At 40.0% G+C, this 15,166-nt stretch overlaps 1 protein-coding gene across 1 annotated transcript in view; it reads right to left on the bottom strand.

The window, feature by feature from the left end:
- Positions 1-15,166, bottom strand: part of selenos (selenoprotein S) — a 55,691-nt gene that overhangs the window by 16,698 nt on the left and 23,827 nt on the right. The gene's annotated exons all lie outside the window — the stretch shown is intronic.

The following is a 15,166-nucleotide window of genomic DNA, read 5'->3' as shown; positions in this document are numbered from 1 at the left end:
TTCCCCACTTTTGACGTGTGCAAAGTTTCATGAGTTTTCGGGCATGGTTAAGCCTCAGAAATGGGACTCATTTCAGCCATTAGATTAAGACTAACTAAATATAATGTTGATCTGATTAAATCTCTGGGAGGAATTTGTTAAAGTACAAGACCTGGAATTGCCAGTAGGTTGTACTATGACTATAACTGAATATTGGTAAGTAGATGTCTTCAGGCCAGGACTATTATCATACATATGAAGTTTGGGGCAGATTGGACATTGTCCACTGTTCAGACATCTCGGCCTGGATGAAGGAACACCACCTGCAACTTAACCCAGCCAAAACTGAACTTCTTGTCTTTCCAGCAAACCCTGCTGTTGAACACAACATCACCATGCAGCTGGGTTCAACTACAGTAACACCTTCCAAAATGGTCAGAAATCTTGAGGTATCAATCGATAAACTCAATTTCATAGACCACATCTCAAAGGCCACAAGATCATGTAGATTTACACTCTACAATATCAGGAAGATAAGACCCTTCTCCTCTCTGAACATGCCACACAACTTCTTGTTCAGTACCTTGTCATAACTAGACTGGACTACTGTAATGTACTCATTGCAGGCCTTCATGCATGTGCAATTAAGACCCCTGCAAATGATCCAGAATGCAGCAGCACGTCTGGTCTTTAATGAACCAAAGAGAGCGCATGTTACGCCACTCACTGGCAGCCCATTAAATTTAAGGATCAAATTCAAGGCTCTGATGCTGGCATACAGAACAGTCACTGGGTCTGCTCCAGCATACCTAAAATAATTTCTGCAGAGCTATGCACCCACTAGAAGCCTGCGGTTGGCTAAGGAATGTCACCTTTTTGTACAGAGGCACCAAAACACTTTACCGAACTTTTGGCTTCATCGTACCACATTGGTGGAATGGCCTTCCCAACTCCATCCATGAAGTTGACTCACTTCTGTCTTCAAAAGAATTGCTAAAAATACATCTGAGCACCTAACCAGTCACTAAAAAAATAACAAAATAATATTCTTGTGCACTTTAATCTGTTTTGAAAACTATTATTCTGATGCTAGTGAAACTTTGTAATACAGCATGTTTTCGTACCACTGTCTTCTTAAGATGATTCACTTACGTGTTCCTCTTTTGTAAGTCGCTTAGGATAACACAGTCTGCCAAATGAATAAATGTAAATGTAAATGGTTGAGCTCCAGAGATCGTGTGTGGAGATGGAAGAAACTTGGAGAAGGACAACCATCAACGCAACACTCCACCGATCTGGGCTTTAAGGCAGAGTGGCCAGATGGAAGCCTCTCCTCAGTGCAAGATGCATGAAAGCCTGCAAATTTGCAAAAAGCACCTACAGGACAGGAAACAAGATTCTCTGGTCTGATGAAACAAAGATTTAACTGTTTGGCCTCAATTCCAAGTGTCATGGCTGGAGGAAACCAGGCATTGCTCATCTCCTGCACAATACCATCCCAACTGTGAAGCATGGTGGTGGTAGCATCATGCTGTGGGGGTGTTTTTCAGTGGCAGGGAATGGGGAATTGGTCAGGGTTGAAGGAAAGCTAAATGCAGCAAAATACAAAGATATCCTTAATGAAAACCTGGTCCAGAGCCCTCAGGACCTCAGACTTGGCCGAAGGTTCACCTTCCAACAGGACAATGGCCCTTAGCACATGGCCAAGTCAACGCAAGAGTGGCTTAGGGACAACTCTGTGAATGTCCTTGAGTGTCCCAGCCAGAGCCCTGACTTGAACCCAATCGAACATCTCCGGAGAGAACTGAAAATGGCTGTCCACCGACAGTACCAATCCAACCTGACAGAGCTTGAGAGGATCTGCAGAGAAGAATGGCAGAAAATCCAGGTGTGCAAAACTTGACACATCATACCAAAAAGACTTGAGACTGTAATCACTGTCAAACGTGCTTCAACTGAGTTAGGGGTCTGAATACTTATGTCAATATGATATTTCAGAGCAACACAGTTCAATGGAAAGGAGGCGGCGAGAACCGGCTTGACATATAAATGATAGTTTAACGATAAACTCTTTTTAATCGAATTAATTACACTGTGTCCCGATTATTTAATCGCAATTAATCGCATATACAAATATTTGCTGAGAAAGCCCCTCAAATACCAATAATTAAATATATAATGATGAAATAATTATACATAGTTATCTTTAAATATTACAAAATTATATATATATATATATATATATATATATATATATATATATATATATATATCAGAAAATATTAACTTAAGTTATCAAAACTGTGAAAACCAAATAAAACGTCTTTAGAAAGCAAAGAAAAACTAGATAAAATAGAGGTACGTACAAACAAACAAAATGTTCTCCAAAATACTACAGCGTGGACACATTCCCAAAAAAGGTGAGGGGCAGATTAATTTACAGCATTACAGGAGCAAAGTGTATCTATTTCAGGGAGCATGTTTCTTAAATAAAGATTAACTTCGTAAAAACGGTGTAACAGTTTAAAGGACACCTCCTTAACCTTGTTGGTAATTAAATATTTGTGAGGTAAAGACCATACGACCTGTGTCAGACCTGCTTGTGTCGCGTCTCGGGCGTGTTGCATAATGAAAGTAAAATGTTTAGGTCACTGTGTCAAGTTAAATATAGTTTAATACTCAATCTTTAAACACATCTTGAGATCCCTTGGTTCGCATTTGCGCTTCTTGAAGTGTTTTGAACGCACGTTTGTGTCGTGTGTCCGCTGAAGGGTTGTTAATGTTTTGTTCACTGTAATAACTGTGTGTTGCTCACACAGCTGAAATTTCACATACTGCCCTCTGGAGTAAACAGGTGGTATTTACAAGCTTGCATTTCTCAGGAAAGCATTGCGATTAAATGCGTACATTTTTTTAACGCGTTATTAACCAACAAATAGATTTTATAGATTTAACGAGTCAAATCGACAGCCCTAATATATATATTAGAGGTCGACCGATTAATCGGCCAATTCTTTGCATTATTTTACATAATCGGCATCGGCCAATATCCAAGTATATCAAGCCGATTATTAGGCAGGCACATCTGTGGGCAGCCTAGTGTTGTTGTGGAACACGTGTTCGACGCACGCTGCCCCTAGAGTCACTGCCAGAGTGAGCAGACCTCATCAGAACTAAGAAAATGATTTAGTCGACTAAGTTCCTTGGAGAAAACGGTAAGGATTAAATTCTTATAACTCCTTTATATTTAATTAAAAACTTTTGATATGTTACTGCCAACTTCAAGAAAAAACGCGACAAACGTGATAGGTGACATGACGTTCGGCTACTTTGGATATTGATAGCGTAGTTGAAGTTACATTATCACAGCAGAAGGGTGGCTATCATGTCACAATAAGTAAGCAAGAATTTTGCAATTACAGACAGTGAATCTGAGACTTTTATTTGTTCTGTTTGTGTGTCTTATATTTGAGAGGGTTGTGTTGTAGAAATTTTGATACTCATTGATCAGTGATAGCCATTGCAAGGGAATGCCCCTGTGTCTGAGGAATGCAGAGGGGGAGGATCTGCTTCTGTTAGAGACCTTGGGATAAAAGAGGTATAAAAAAACAAGTCAGCCCTCCCCTTCAGCGTCTCACTCATGGCACAGATTAACTCCTGTGTAGTGACTGGGTCCTTCTTGCAAGAATACATTCTTTTAAAAGACTGTTTGATTCAGAGTGTCACTTATGCAGTGATAATGGTTGGTTAATAATTTTTACAATAACAATTTGGTGTCAGAATAGTGGGATTCCTTGAAAGTACCTTCTGGACCTGAGAGCGGACGGTGTTTGGCCACCTGGATTGAGAGGTTCCAGGTCTACCTCGTATGCTTAAGAGAGAGGGGCCGACCGCATCAGGGCCAGGAGAAACTCCACTGGAATCAAATTAACCCAAATATCTCTGGTAAGGGACGACTAAATTATTTTCTTTTGGTATAAGAGTGAGTGAACCATAGTGGCTGAAACTGTTTTCTGTGGTGCGAGTACAAGAGGTTCTCGAGCAGAAACTGAGACCTACGAACAGGTCAAGAGGTTTTCTAAACCGAGACGGAGTTCTCGCAAAAATTGTTTAATTAGGTTAGCTGAAATACCGAGTGCTGGAACGTACTCCAGAGAAAGATTTTGATCAAACCGTAATTAACAAAGCACTAGGGAGTGCACCCTTAGCTGATCTTGGGTTAAGAAATCAGATCTGTTGTAGACGTCCGACAGATTATTAGATGTGCGTCGAACGGTAAATCCACAGAGGAACAAAAACAGCCAGTATGGGGAAATCTCAAAGCAAGCTTGCCAAATTTGATACACCGGTTTTCTGTCAAATGAGAAAAAAACTATAGGAGAAAATGTATGCAGGACATGGAGAAACTGATCAAATACCATGATTTCCCCAGGGGAGGGAACACTGAGCTCGACTAGACTGAGAGTGGTGCGAGAATCAGTGGAACAAGGCAGCGGGGCGCAAAGAGGTTGTTGTGGCTGCGTTCAACATGTGTGTAGAAAATGTGAACAGACAGTGGGCTGTTGGCTTAAGGAAGCAGATAGAGGAGAACAAAAGCAAATGCAGAAAGAATTAGCATGTAGGATTGAAAAGTGTAGGAAAAAACTAAAATAAAATGTGTAAAAGATCTGTTTGTGTCAGCACCACCAAAACCGACTAATGAAATTGGGTCTTTAATGGGTTTTTACAAATGCCGAGATATCAAATGTTAGTTGAGGGGACATTAGTACATTTTTTGGTAGATTCTGGGGCTGGCCATTCTACGATATGACCATGTGACTTGCCATGTGTCCCAAAATTGACAGGTTCAGTGCACGAGAGCACTTCAGCGTCAGGTTTTATTTGGTTTCTGAAAAATTCACAGTGCCCTTAGAGTGTGAGTCGGAGAAGGGGAGGATATTTAAACATGCGTTTTTGTGTTCACCAGCTTGTCCGGTACCTCTAATGGCCAGAGATTTAATGTGTGAATTGAATTTGACCCTTACGGGGGGTTCCTTATGGAATTAGCATTGAGGAAGAACCACAAATATGTTGTTCTAAATTTACATTTACATTTATGCATTTGGCAGACGCTTTTATCCAAAGCGCCTTACAGTGCACTTATTACAGGGACAATCCCCCCAGAGCAACCTGGAGTTAAGTGCCTTGCTCAAGGGCCCAACAGTCGCATCTTGGTGGCGCTGGGACTTGAACCCCCGACCTTCTGGTCAGTAACCCTAAACCTCAACCACTGAGCCACCACTGCCCCATATGCCCACTGCGGTTCAAATTTGAATGGCGTGTGAAAAATGATGATTGGGCAAAAATGATCTTCAAATTGGCAAAGGATCGAACAATGTCATTTAACACAGAAAATATGACGCCTGACCAATTGCATTGCACGTCACATGTCATAATTGAATGGGAACCACAATATGAGGAGGGGTGGTTTAAGAACAGAGAACGTCACATTTATCTACAGCCCGATGGCTGAGGTACCACACAATTTTATTGGACATGCCAAACATAACTGTTAAAAGATGCACAACTTTGAATCCTGCCACACTCCTTCCCACAGAGGAGGATGGCGAGGGACATCACTGTTGTCTGTCAGCGCTTGAACAGGTGTGCACACCGCGTCCAGATCTATTAGACATGCCATTAGACAATTGTTACAATATCCTCTTTGTGGATGGGTTGGCTTCCAAAGATCCACAAACAGGAAAGAATAAGGTTGGTTACGCGATAACCACTGAATTTGAGGTTGTGACATCTGGCAACCTGCCATCAAATTATTCAGCTCAGGCAGCTGAGCTGGTTGCTTTAACAGAAGCATGTAAACTTATGGCAGACAAATGTGTGACAATTTACACAGATTTGCGTTATGCCTTTGGGGTAACACACGATTTTGGTGCTTTATGGAAGCACAGAAAATTTTGAAGTCAGATGGTCGTCCAATATTAAATGCATCACTTATGTCTGAGCTTTTGGAGGCCATTCTTTTACCAGACAAGGTCGCGATTTGCAAATGTGCAGTGCACACTAACGATAACAGTTCAGTCTCAACAGGAAACGCATGAGCAGACGCGGCAGCGAAGGCCGCGGCATCGATGGAGACAAAAGAGACTACGTGTGCTTTGATATCTGACAATAACCTCAACATTTCTTCTTGTTTACAGAGCATGCAAACTTTTTCCACAGGCAAGGAGAAAAACCGGTGGAAGGTGGCTGGCTGTAGCTTTAAGGAGAATGTGTGGATGAGCTGTGATGGCATGCCTTGTTTACCCAAACACTTCTTTCCTCATTATGGAAAGTTGATACACGGGTTAGACCATGTATCAAAAGCGGGGATGGTTGCGCAAATGAAAGAATTGTGGTTTACAAAGGGTTTCACGATATTTGCTGACATTTTTTGCAAAAGATGTGTCATTTGTAACACACATAACGTGGCTAGAGGGATAAAAACACCTATAGTATCTCAACCACCATCAGGGGGGCCTTTTGAATATCTGATGATGGATTTCATTGAGTTAACCCCTTGTGGGAAACAGAAATACTGCCTGGTGATGGTTGACATGTGGTCCAAATGGGTTGAGGCCTTACCAACCTCGAAACAAGACTCGGCAGCAGTAGCGAAAGCTCTTTGAACTGAGATTGTTCCGAGATGGGGAATTCCAAGAAAAATCAGCTCGGACAATGGGACACACTTAGTCCATGAAGCAATAAAGCAGGTGGGTCAGTTTTTGGGAACTGATATGAGAACACACTGCAGTTACCACGCCGCCAGTGGAGGCGCTGTTGAGAGGGAGAATCAAACGATCAAGAACAAATTGGCTAAGTGCTGTGAGGAAACTGGGCTCACATGGGTTAAAGCACTCCCAAATGTGTTGATGTACACCAGAATGAGAAAAAGAGTCAAAACAAATTCAAGTCCATTTGAAATACTTTTTGGTAGACCCCCATTCATGGGAATAGAGGGAGGTAGACAGAGGCTGCCATCAACAGATCTGTGTGAAAATGACATGTTGAATTATTGCAAAGAAATGTCTTCTCTGTTGTCCAATGTTTGTGTTCAGGTGAAAGCCGCTCAGGGGAAGGTTGCTGAAACTTTCCTGCATAAAATCAGGCCTGGCGATTGACCATTGCAGGAAAGTTCCGCCCACATCGCAGGAGAATCAGCAACAGGAAGAGATTGTTCCGAGTGAATGTCAATAAACGCTGAGGTCAAGTTTGAACACCAAGCACCACTATCAGTGGAAGAGCAAGGCCAACCACAGAGAATAACATGGCCTGTGTGCAGAGTGAACTCCATCGTGTGGTCACAAGCAGTAATCATCGTGAAAAGGTACGAACTGAAAATAATTCAAGGAATATTAACAACAGACCCCTGCATTCTAGCTGTGTGTGTTTAAGAGAAGCCAGATACAAGAAGAAGGGAGGAGACTGGAAGAGGCAGGCAGCCCTAGTTGTGGAAACAGCATCCGGCTGGGCACCGTTAATCAGCAAAACAGATAAGACTCTGAGTGCTTCAAAGACTGAACTCCTTCACACATTCTGGTCACACAGCTGCAGTACTGATCTAGCAAACAGAAGAAATGGAGCGTCCGAGACCGTGGCACCCATTCAGAGTGCCAGGAATGTGTGGTCTGGGGGTAAGAGTATGTGCATAATGACTTTGCTTGCAGTGACAATTTGTATGATAATACTGCACCTTACCGAGGGCCTGAGTGTGTTATCAACAGAAAACCACACCAACTGGACTGAGACAACTGTGCCAAACAATACTATCCGACGTATCAAGAGAAGCGCATTTATGTTCATGGAGCCAACGCGTGGCCTGGAAGGAGAAATCATCACGATTCAGGAAGGAACAAATGTGACTTTCAACTGCAACCCGTTTCAAAAGAACTGTCCGAACTGTGAGGGACGCAGCGAAGAGTATGCACCTTTCTATGTCTGCAGAGATCCATGCAAGTGGGGCGACGTGAAAGAGTACTACTATGACTACAAGAAGGGGAATGACGAGAGAGAGAGGGAGAGAGAGAGAGACAGAGATCTCGCTCACGCGGTGCCACAGCGAGAACAACACGAGCCCTGCTTAATGAGTAACAGAACTAAACATTCAAACGCAGCCTGGTTACACTTTAGATCTGTGATATTAGTCTGATTTTATTTTAGATTTCGCCTTCCAAAGATTATAAAAAGAATATTTATACATAAGCCGCATTCTGTCTAGCACAACTTCCTTCCCTTCACAGCGGTGCACTGACATTTCTCCCTAAAATTCAAACTTAATGTCAGAATCAGCACAATCGGTGATTGTTGTAAAATGCAGTCTAGCTACTGTTGCTAAATTGCAGGACGCGTTTAATAATAAAAAGAGCGCAAGAGATACCGTTCCCAAGGCGTGCGTGCTCCGAAACAGACCGCAACGAGACAAGCAAAGTATAGGCTACTTTGGGTTTCATGTGCACGTCTAAACGATCAATAATACACAAAAATATATCAAAACGACCGGCTTGGAGATTCACTTAAACACAGTTTGTCTTAAATGGATGTAGTTATGGAAATAATTGGGAGAAAATATGGTGCATCAGGAGCTCGGTCTTAAAGGGGAAGCAGTCTAATAAACATGCTGACGATTGAGCCATTACTGCAAATCAAACAACAAAAGGCAAAGAGAAAATCACTTACAGCTCTTGAATGAATAACATCTGCATTAATAAGCATTAATCTATCTATGATAAACTATGCAGTGTTATTTTACAATTGATTACTTTATTAGACCACACCTGAACAGTAATGTTAGTAGACCTTCCTGAAATTAAATCACTGTGCCTATATAACGTTTATCTTTGTGTAATTGTTTATCTTTGTTTAATATATATATATATATATATATATATATATATATATATATATATAACAAAAAGAACCATTAAGAATACCGTTAAAGTACCGGATCGATAAGCAGTATCGGTAAGAGTAGTAATACCATTAAAACCTTAACAATACCCATCCCTAGTTATGCCTGTGCTTCTCTTGGATGCTCTGAATATTGGATTAAGTGTCTGGATTGCCCCTTAATTAAAGCTGCATTTGGATCTCAACCTTCGTGTCTCGGAGCAGTTCATAACACCTTTGTTTATTTAATATATTTGTTATACATTATTTATACAATATGTTTTTACATTATACATTTTTAATTTAAGTGTACAAGTGCAGATTGATCAAGTGTTCAATAAATGTATTTGTTGAGAAATTTTGTCTATCTTAAGTAATTATTTGTGTTACATTTTATCTTTCAAATAAAAGATTCAAATAAGAGGTTAAAAACAAGCACATATCAGCCAAAACAAATAGGCAGCATTAATCGGCCATCGGCCGACCTGGATTTCAAAAGATCGGCATCAGCCTGAAAAAACACATATCGGTAAACCTCTAATATATATACACACACACATACTGTATATCTTACGATTGGTATTGTTTGCATTAACTGCATGTTACTAAAATTCAATTAATTGAAACAGTATGTGTGAGCTTGGAATTAAATTAAACAGTCTTATTTCTACATTACTATGCAAGGAAATTTATAATGGAATCAGTCACATTTGACAACTGTTATAATTTAGATAAATGACTAGATTATTTGTCAGAATAAATTCTCCACCATTATTTTGTAATACAACGTCTCGTTGCATCAGCTCACAATTTCTACTGTAGGGAATTAGCTTGAATAAGAGAGTTATGATTAATTCTCTTATTGGAGTAATATTATTCTCATGGCTTATTGACAATAATATTACACATATAGGTATAACTTTGAAGCTAAATCTTTTAGAAAAAGGGATGAGATTATTTATTTAAAATATACCACAGTCAACATATCATTAAAAGGGAAACATGAATAATGAATTATGAACATTTGGATCGGTTAATTAATATAATCAACTTGAGGTAGCTGAAATAACATTACAATCAATTTATCTGTTCGTCCAGCGAACACTATTGATTGTCAGTATTGATTGTCTATCGATTCTCAGAAAGGATATTTTTCGTGGCCACACAAAAATAACTCTTTCTTAGCATGGAGCTGAAATTGAATCGTTATATTTACATTGATTTACAAGCAGACCAGAATCAACTCGCTAGAATGTACACAAAAGTTTATTTAACTAAAATACGAACACATAACTAATCTAAACAAAAACATACACACAAAATCACTCATATATGGGAGAGGAAAAAGTTCAAATAAAATTAAACCGGAACAGAATATGGGAAATGCAGTTATGAAAAGAGTCATTTTAACCATCTGAGAGAACCATCGAGCTCTTAATTTAAAAACAACTTTGTTACAAAGGGGTTTTCATCTTACACTAAAACTATGTTCAGTTAGCTACTGGTACGATACTTGCAAGTGACTTGGGTGTTGAGAGAGCCCGAATGCAGTCGCAGGAGAACATCTTAAATGTTCCTCAAGTCGATGGTGTTCAAGTTGTTGAGGCCTGCCTGCCTCACAGGCCTCGTGGTCAGCACGACCACGCAGCAGATGGAGGAGAGAGTCAGGGGAAAGAGAGTGTAAGAGGCGGGACGTGTCTTTTAACTTCTGCTGGAGGTCCTTCCTCTCGAGTCTGGCTTGACCAACGAGAAAGGTGCAATTTACACGCGGGAAACGTTCCTTTGTTTGGAAGCTGAATCAGAATTATATATATATATATACACCACTTTGCAGTGTGTCACACAAAGGATTCATTTGATAGGAAACATGGCAGAACTAATTGTACATTATTTGGTAGTTCTATCATAAGGCAAGCATAAAAACAGTATACAGTCATTAAAAAAAAGACACTATACAAGACAGTAATGTCCCAAGGCTGTAAGGCTGCGGTGGGCTCCCTTGTTGTTTGTGCCTCCTAGAGTAGTGGTTGTGCCAATGGCGGATGGTGTAGACAGTAGCAAGTTTCAGGTCCCTAGGCTTATGCAGCAGGTGCCTTGGCAGTGTCACCTGTCATCCTGAAGTCAGTTTGTTTGGGACAGTTGTTTGTTTGTGGTTGCAGAAGGTGGTTATGGGAGTTGTGTAGTATAAAGAGAATGTCAGACTGACCTAGCACTGGTGGCAAGAGGGCCGCAGGTGGTTGTTCATCCTCGGTTCTGCACCCAATCACCAGGCGTCTTGGGCACGGAGTCGGAGGTTTGTTCTTCCCAGTGCTCCTCAGGTGAGTTCTGTTCAAGGAGCTCTTTTGCTAGTGTAAGTAGCTGACGTGGGGCAGCTAGTAAGGCAGGGTGCTAAGAATTTATGTTGGTGAACACAAATAAAAGGTTGGAGTATCTTGGTTGATGGGATGTAAGCGGGGATCAGCTTATGACTGGGGCTACATGTGTCGTCAAACTATTACTCTAAACACTGATGTTCTCACAGGTTTGGTCACGATGACGGTAACAAATAAAACAAAACTGAAAATAAAACAATATGCTTAAATCAGAAAGGGAGAAAGGAGGGATTTCCATATTTAATTTAGGAAAGGATATATGGCTAAGCAGGTGTCACTGGTTTGAGTGATGCTGCAGTAGACTCTACTAGAGCGGCTGTTAGCTAAGCTAGCAGGGACACACCCAACACCTCAAGGTAAATTAACAGAAACAATAGGAAATGTTTCTTGTTCTCTCTGGAAACAACAGTTGCTAGAACTACTGTAATCCTGTACTGAGATGGAAGGTGGTGATGGCAAAATAACTCAAATAAGGTAAAAATAAAATGTCCTTATAGCTCTAGGAATCTAAAAGGAAAGGTAAATAAATTGATTTGATTAAATTTCAAAATTAATTGAATTCAATTTAGTGGAATAGGGATATTCAGGCTAAAACAATGGTGAATAATTGAAATAAAACAAAATAGGGGAGGAATAAAATAAAACACAAATAAATCTAAAGGGGAAGGACCGACCTAACTGATAGAGAGCTCAAACAGAGTGTAAAACCAGAGGGAGTGGTTTAACACATTACACTCACACTGTATCAGCCGTGGCCAAAAGTATTGGCAGTGACATACATTTTGTGTTTCGCAAAGTTTTCTGCTTCAGTTGTTGTGGTGTTGATTCAATTTTTTTTCTAGATTATTATGCAGAGGGATCAGTTGCATTTTAAATAATTGCAAAAAAGCTTCATTGCCAAAAACATTTACTTTATCACAAAAACCCAAATTTCACTGTTTTTTGGCCCCGGCACATAATGACCAGCTAACATAATTTCACCAATCATATCAACAGCACCTGAAAAAGTGTGAAGGAGTACTAGTCAGGTGAAATCACTATCATTCTGATTGGATTATAAGAGCAGACTGATTGCTATAAAAGGAGGAAAGAAGTGCTTCCAATCATTGTGTTCTTGTTAGCAATGGTTACCTCTAAAGAAAGACGTGTAGCTATCATCGCTTTGCATCAAAATGGCCTCACATGAAAGGAAATTGCTGCAAAGAATACTTCATCTGAAAGAACCATTTACCAGATCATCAAGAACTTCAAGGAGAGAGGTTCAACTGCAGTGAAGAAGGCTTCAGGATGTCCCAGATTGTCAGCAAGCACCAGGACCGTCTCCTCCTGAGGAGTCAGCTATGGAATCTTGTCACCGCCAGTGCAGAGTTTGCTCAGTATTGACAGAAGGATGTTGTGAGTGCATCTGCACGCACAGTGAGGTGAAGACTTTTGGACAATGGCCTGGTGTCAAGAAGGGCAGCAAAGAAGCCACTTCTCTCCAAGAAAAATATCAAGGACAGACTGAAATTCTGCAGGAAGTACAAGAATTGGACAGCAGAAGACTGGTGTAAAGATATTTTCTCTGATGAAGCCCCCCTACCGAGTGTTGCTATGGAAAATCTATAATCAGGAGAAGAAAAGGTGAACGCTACCATGAGTCCTGTCATGCCAACAGTGAAGCATCCTGAGACCATCCATGTGTGTGCGGTTTCTTTTCATCCAAGGTGTGTGGGCTCTCTCACAATTCTGCCCAAAAACACTGCCATGAATAAAGAATGGTATCAAAACGTCCTGCAAGAGCAACTTCTCCTAACGATAGAGGAGCAATTTGTTGATGATCCGTGCATTTTCCAGCATGATGGAGCACCATGTCACAAGGCAGGAGTGATAATGAAGTGGCTCGGAGATCATTACATTGAAATTTTGGATCCGTGGCCAGGCAACCGTGGATCCGTTGGATCCGTGTCCCCGGATCTTAATCCCATAGAGAACCTGTGGTCAATCCTCAAAAGGCGAGTGGACAAGCAGAAGCCCACAAATTGTGATCAACTCAGAGCACTGATAAGGCAAGAATGGATCGCCATCAGTCAGGATTTGGCCCAGAAGCTGATATCCAGCATACCAGAGCGAATTGCAGAGGTTATGAAGAACAAGGGTCAACACTGTAAATATTGACTTAAAACATGAAATGCTCACCATTGTTTTCCAGTATTCCATTGAAACATGTGAAAAAATAATCTACATATACTGAAGCAGCAAACTTTGCCAAACACAAAATTTATGTCATTGCCAATACTTTTGACCACAGCTGTGGTCTGTACCGGATTGTGCCTGGTCAACCGTGTTCCCTTTCAAAGTATACTCTTCTGGTCCACGTGTGAATATGAACACATTCAACTCATGCACACAACAACTGCTTTGTGATACTCTTTTGGTGCGGTCAATGGCAGACACATATGCTGACAATCTGTACAGACGCATTGAAATTGAATGAGTTGACTTCGCATTTATTCTCGTGATAGCAAAATCCTGAAGGGACTGAATGGTTGAAGCATAAAAAAATCCTGACTAGGGATGCACTGATCCAATACCTGGATCGTTATTGGCTCCGATACTGAAGCTTTTAGACGGATTGGGTATCGGTCCGACGAGCCTGATCCAAATCCGATACTGTGTGTTAGTCATGTTCATTACTGTCAAGCTCCAAATATGACATAAAAGAACCATTAAAACACCATTAAAGTAGTTCATATGACTCGTGCATTTTATTCAAAGCCACTTGAAGACGTGCAATAGCTCAGTGAATCACAAAAGGCTGTGTTTAATAAGTAAATATATAAAATTCATGCGCAGCTGCGGCACGTTATTGAATGGCGCTGCTCTGTTTACATAAACACTCGCAGTGTCTATTTTTAGCCTTCACAGTGGTGCGCAATATTTGAGCGCTACTCAAAAACAACATCTCAAATGTAGATGCTCAAAAGTTCAGTTCACTTATATGCATTTAGAACGGCACTGGAGTGCCTTTTTTATTTTAACAGAAATTGAATAAGAAGTAAATTAAACTATTGTGAACTTGCCTACAAACAGACACACGTACAGGACTTCCTGGAGAGTTCAGAATGTCGAAATAAAAGTGTGAGGGTTTAAAAGTTAAAAGGTGCATGATTGAGATATATTACTATATATTACTATTATAATATATTATTATTATTATCATTTGTTTACAAATGATAATAATATTTAAGTTGAATGTGTTCCAAAAAATAACTGTGTGAATGAAAAGTGAGCTGATATCTTAAAACTAAATTGAACAAAAATCCTTTAAAGTCCATATACAAGTTGAAACATTTTTGCCAAAAAAAAAGGTCTTCTTTTCTTCTACTGGAATTACTGTTATTTTTGCAGCTAGATTATCCAGTATACTAGTTAACAATAAAGTTTTTCTTAATAAGCTAAATAAGCTATAATTTATATTGAAATAATGTGTTGTTAGAGGTTTGTGATTCCTTACATATTAAAGAGCAAACCCAATTAGTTCCACACAATAATGTAAAGATATTTTAAACTGATTATGTAAAAAAAACAATGTATCGGATCGGGATCTGTATCGGCCGATACTGACATTTCCGATATCGGAATCGGAAGAGAAAGTGGTATCGGTACATCCCTAATCCTGACTGTTACAAATAGGGTTTCAGCACTTCATGCTTGAACCCCTAATAAGCATAACAGTACATAGCACACACAAATATTGGGTTTATTAATATTGGGTTGTTAATAATACACTTAAATTATTCTGAAATATAATTTATTTATATTTTCTGCCATTATAGTAATTAAAAGTATATTTACATTTATAAACATTTCTCACGCTTCATCTGCCATTTTAGAATTTAGGAAAAAGAAGG

Source organism: Xyrauchen texanus, chromosome 1 (assembly GCF_025860055.1).
Source record: "Xyrauchen texanus isolate HMW12.3.18 chromosome 1, RBS_HiC_50CHRs, whole genome shotgun sequence".
Lineage (NCBI taxonomy): Eukaryota > Metazoa > Chordata > Actinopteri > Cypriniformes > Catostomidae > Xyrauchen > Xyrauchen texanus.
The sequence above is the reverse complement of the archived record's forward strand: the minus strand, read 5'-3'. Positions and strand labels throughout refer to the sequence as shown.